Genomic DNA, 6,000 nt, shown 5'->3' on the forward strand with positions numbered 1-6,000 from the left:
ACGGGAGGATGGGAGTGGGTAGGTGGAGCAGCACCTCCACGGGGAGGGGGGATGGGAGAGGGGAAAACATTTGAAATGTAAATAAAGAAAATATCCAAGGGCGGGGGAAGCACTGCACACAAACATTTAAGTTGAGACAGTGATTATAGACAGGGGGAAGTTGTACAAATGGGACAGTGAGAAACCTCTGATGTAAAGAAACAGTGGAGGAGATATCTGAAGGAGGAGAGATTGAGCTAGCTGCTGGACGTGAAGACTGACAAGCTTGTGTGTGTGTGTGTGTGTGTGTGTGTGTGTGTGTGTGTGTGTGTACAGGACAGATGCTGGACTATAGCTAACATGTGCCTGAGAGAACAAGCAAGCCAAATGTTTGCACATAGAGAATGAGGTCAGAGCAGGGAGCGATGGCCATGCCAGGTTCCCCCAGGCTACTGTAAGGGGGCACATGTCTTTTTTGGTGCCGTGGGAAACGTCAGAGCACAACACCACATCCTGAAAGACCTGTATAGCTGCTGTGCGGAGAGCAGGCACGGGTGGGAGGAGTGTGGGAGGCAGGAGGTGGGAGCACCTTCATGCTATGGTATTTCTGACAAGCTATTAGTGGTTTGGTCTAGGATGACAAGGGTGTGAGAGCCAAAAGGACTTAACATTCAAGAAGATCCAATTAAGTGAAGGAACAGGAGAGAAGTCTAAATACCACAAAAGGCCACTTTCCGTAGTAGTTACAGAGAGAGAGAGAGAGAGAGAGAGAGAGAGAGAGAGAGAGAGAGAGAGAGAGAGAGAGAGAGAGAGAGAGATTCTTTCAAAGGTTACTGTTATAGACAAACAAAGGACCAGAAGCAGCTAAGAATGATTTGGAAGAGATTTCTATTTAGGGACAGTGGCGCTTGTTCTACCACGCACCCAGACTGTTGAAGAAAGTAAAACGTCGCACACTTTGCATGTGTTACATATACATTCAAATGTGTGTATAAGATAAACAAATGGTTGGCCTGACATATAACCAAAGAGCATATAAATCGACAGCCACATAAAAGATACGTGTGTGTGTGTGTGTGTGTGTGTGTGTGTGTGTGTGCTTATACATATGTATGTAGCAAGGCCCCAGAAGCCACACTATGGATATACCAAAATCTCACACATGTCACAGTGAAAGGCAGCTAGGATGATTGACTACAGGAAAAAAAAAATATATATATATATATTGTTATGCAAGGAAAATTCATGTTGATAGAAATACATATTAGCTGAAATGTCCCACTCAGCCCCATATGTGTGAGCACCTGTTTCCAAATAGAGAGGCTGGTTTTGGAGTTAAGCAGTGATTAGGAGGTGGGACCCAGCTAGCAGAGGTGGGGCACTAGAGATAGGCCTTCCAAGGTTATAGCCAGCCCTGTTTCTGGTCCTGTGCTCTGTACCTGGTCCAGCAGCAATACGGTGGGTTGGTTCCCCACACAGCCACCTTCTTGGTCAGAGCTGTTCCAACAGCCTTGCCTCCCTGCTCTAATAGACTGTGCCCCTGAGGCAAGGAGCAGAAGCAGACCTCTCTCTTGAGTCATGCCTGTCATGAGTTTGGTCAGAGCAACAAGAAAAAGCAAGTAATACAGCCCTAGATGTGAAATAAATCCTTGACTTTTTTGGCAAGAAAATATTGTAAACCAGTCTGTCTGTTTAAATCATTGTCGAATTCTACCACGTGAAATGGACCAACACTATACATAATGACCTGTGTGTAGTCACATAAGTTGGTACCTAGAATCAGCCTACATCTTCATATATGTGTGTGTGTGTGTGTATGTGTGTGTATGTGTATGCATATGTGTGTGTGTGTGTGTGTGTATTACAAAGGTGAGAGCTATAAATCACCCCATAGAGAAATGAGCAAGAGACATGTATAGATATTTAATTTTAAAAAATGTCAAATTTTCCTATTAAACACAGAAAAACTTACAGGGTCTAGTCAGCAACAGAAAAATGTGCACAACACAGATAGCCTGAAACGCAGCTGTTCTCCTTCAAACATCTTTCCCCATTACAGATGCACTCATAACTTGTATTTTCTACACAATTCCCTTAGACGATGCTATCACAACTAGACAATGAGGACGTTAGAAACAGCTCACTCCATGTGATCTGTCTTAACTTGTTTTATCCCTTGCCCAGAGAGACTGAGCATGAAAAATGCCGCCAGCCATAGATACAGTTAGTTTCAAACCAGCCTTTCTGCCAAGGGACATGGTCAACTTCGTGTCAGTTCTATGTAGTAATTTTTTTCAGGCATTAAATGATGTATTTCTATGTTAATATGAACTTATTTCAGGCCAGTTGTTCATTCTGTTATCTGTGAACTGTCCATTTCTGTGCACACTGTCCGTGTCTACTTGGTAGGCTAGGCTCATATTTCTGCGATGTGCCGTTTGTGTAAATCAGACAAATACAGCTACATAGTTGGTAGAAATTCTTTGCCACATCTTGATAATGTTGTCCTCAACCCAACATCACGGCTTATTTCCCTTATTTGGAAGGTTTCAGCTTTCATTTATCATTTTATGTGTAATATGAAGAGCATATGAGAAAGATCACATGTGAGCAAGGCATAGACAGGCACAGGAGTCAGGACAACTTTCATAAGTCAAGATTCTCCTTTGCCATGGGTTCTGGGACTTGAAGTTGGACCTACTGTAAACTATTTTCTTTTAGGTCATTGACTCATATGTCAAACTCACGTTTCTTTACATTTCTGATTATCCTCTCACCAACTTGCTGCTCACGCATGTTCTGGAAAAGTGAGTCCCACGAATCCACCTTTGGGATCCTCTATTCCAGTTACTCTGAGCACTCACCTGAAATCTGCTTTCTGTGCATTTTATCTTTATGTTATTTCCATACTAATTCTCCAACTCTGGGCCATACAAAGTCCTCTCCAAATATCCCTGCAGAACTCTCTCCAGTTTGTTTGGTCCTCACAAGAGAACTCGACTGTGCTTTCCCAGATACTCCGTTCGCAATCTGTGTTACATCACATGCAGACTCGAACACTACGTTCCACGAGTTCTCTTTTTTTGTTTTTGCCATTTTTTCCTTTTTTCTTAAATATTTTCTCTATTTACATTTCAAATGTTATCCTCTTTCCTGGTTTCCTCTCCTAAACCCTCCCTTCCCCATTCTCTCCCCCTCCCCTTGCTCACCAACCCACCCACTCCCGCTTCCTGGCCTTGGCATTCCCCTACACTGGGGCATAGAGCCTTCACAGGACCAAAGGTCTCTCCTCCCATTGATGACCGACTTAGCCATCCTCTGCGACATATGCAGCTGGAGCCATGGGTCCCTCCAAGTGTACTCTTTGGTTGGTAGTTTAGTTCCTGGGAGCTCTGGAGGTACTGGTTAGTTCATATTGTTGTTCCTCCTAGGGGGCTGCAAACCCTTTCATCTCCTTGGATCCTTTCTCTAGCTCCTTCATTGGGGACCCTGTGCTCCATCCAATAGATGGCTGTGAGCATCCACTTCTGTATTTGTCAGGCACTGGCAGAGCCTCTCAGGAAACAGATATATCAGTCTCCTGTCAGCAAGCTCTCATTAGCTTTCACAGTAGTGCCTGGGTTTGATGGTTGAATATGGGATGGATCCCAGGTGGGGCAGTCTCTGGATGGTCATTCCTTCAGTCTCTGCTCCATACTTTGTCTCTGTAATTCCTTCCATAGGTATTTCATTCCCCCTTCTAAGAAGGATCAAAGTATCTACACTTTGGTCTTACTTCTTCTCGAGTTTCATGTGGTCTGTGAATTGTATCTTAGGTATTCTGAGCTTCTGGGCTAATATCCACTTATCAGTGAGTGCATATTATGTGTGTTCTTTTGTGATTGGGTTCCCTCACTCAGGATAATATCTTCCAGATCCATCCATTTGTCTAAGAATTTTATAAATTCATTCTTTTTAATAGCTGAGTAGTACTCCATTGTGTAAATGTACCACATTTTCTGTATCCATTCCTCTGTTGAGGAACATCTGGTTCTTTCCAGTTCCTGGTTATTATAAATAAGGCTGCAATGAACATAGTGGAGCATGTGTCCTTATTACATGTTGGAGCATCTTCTGGATACATGCCCAGGAGTGGTGTTGCTGTGTCCTCAGGTAGTACTATGTCCAATTTTCTGAGGAACTACCAAACTGATTTCCAGAGTGGTTGTACCAGCTTGCAATCCCACCAGCAATGGAAGAGTGTTCCTCTTTCTCCACATCCTCACCATCATCTACTGCCACCTGAGTTTTTTACCTTAGCCATTCTGACTGGTGTGAGGTGGAACTCAGGCTTAGCCAGACAAACTAGATGGCACAGAGATAGTATCCTAATTAACAAAATCAAAAATGAAAAGGGGGAAATAACAACAGAACCTGAAGAAATCCGAAAAAAATCAACAGATCCTACTACAAAAGCCTATACTCAACAAAACTGGAAAACCTGGATGAAACGAAACGATCTAAACCATCCCATATCCCCTAACAAAATAGAAACAGTCATTAATAGTCTCCCAACCTAAAAAGGCCCAGGACCAGATGGGTTTAGTGCAGAGTTCTGTCAGACCTTCAAAGAAGACCTAATACTAATACTCCTCAAACTATTCCACAAAATAGGAACAGAAGGCGCGCTACCCAATTCGTTCTAGGAGTTTTCCTTAGTGGAAGACTTAACGTGGCTGAGAGCCTGATGCTGGAATTCAGGACTCACTCATTGGACAGCTCCATCGTCATGGAGGGGAAATGTAAACTTTCCCCAATCCACCAAACAATCTCTTCTGATCTATTTAAAATTCATAAAGACTGTAAAATGCTAAATAAGAATACATTTAGATTCAAATCATATCCTCCCCAAGTGTTTATGAAATCATCCTTCTAGGAGCTTATTCAGCTCCTCGTAAAATCACATCCTATTCAGTGGCGTGTTACTATTCCATAAAGAGTCCAATAGCGTGTATTTTCTACTACAAATCGAATTTTTCTAGTAATTTGGGGCTTCATTTGTAGTAAATATGTTTCTAAGCACGGGTCTTTTTGTACATCATTTCAACAATCCTCGCAGAAATTCCAGAGGAGGATATCTTTGCTATGCCATGAATAAAACAGTTTGATTTTATTTTTGTAATTTGAAAAACATTTTTTCCTGCAAAGCTCAGTAGGTAGAAATACAAAGGTAGCCTGTGAGTTCTCACTCTGCACAGACAGGACGGAAGTCAGAGAACACTAAGGGGCAATCAACACAGCAACAGAGCTATTACTGTTAGTTTAACATGCCACTTTGTGCTTTTTTTTTAAAGCCCTGTGGCTAGGGGTCCAGAGGTCATCCTATCACTTTCTGTCTTGAAAAACAGTTATCCTTGTCTTTTTGAAGAGGGAGTACAGTACTTGGACAATTCTGCCCCAAGCCTTGGAGAAACTCTTGGAATATCGTTCTGACGTAAGGAACGTATGGCAACGTATGAATGAGAAGGTACTGAAGATGGTGGGAGCCTCATACGCAGCTTCTCACTCATCTCTTCCTCAAATAAGGATGTGTTCCAGCTCACTGGGGTCTCATGAGGTTCCTTGGGGTAGTCGCAATGGCAGCAGTCACAGTCTCCTGGAGATTCTGTTTCTTTTTTTCTTTCTTATTATTATTCTTATTATTTTACAGTCCATTCATTCCCAGATTGCCCTCTGACAACTGGAGCAGGGGTCCAGGTTAGTTGAGACTGACGGTCTTCCTATGGGGTGGCTATCCTCATCAATTTTCTTCCTATATATAAACATAGAAGTTCATAGTTCAATCCCATGAGCTTGAAGAGGCCCACAGTGAAGAAGAGCAGATTTTTCAAACTTTGTATCCAAGTGTAGCTATGCTCTGCACAAAACAAAGGAAGCTGAAAAGCTATTCTTGGTCTATGCCTAAGTCCCAAAGCTACAGTACATCCCGATCAATAATAATAGGAAGAATGTATGTGGATAAAATGTGACACTCCCACTGTC

This window comes from Mus caroli, unplaced genomic scaffold, assembly GCF_978045245.1.
Source record: "Mus caroli unplaced genomic scaffold, Mus_caroli_1 scaffold_16, whole genome shotgun sequence".
In the NCBI taxonomy this organism is placed as follows: domain Eukaryota; kingdom Metazoa; phylum Chordata; class Mammalia; order Rodentia; family Muridae; genus Mus; species Mus caroli.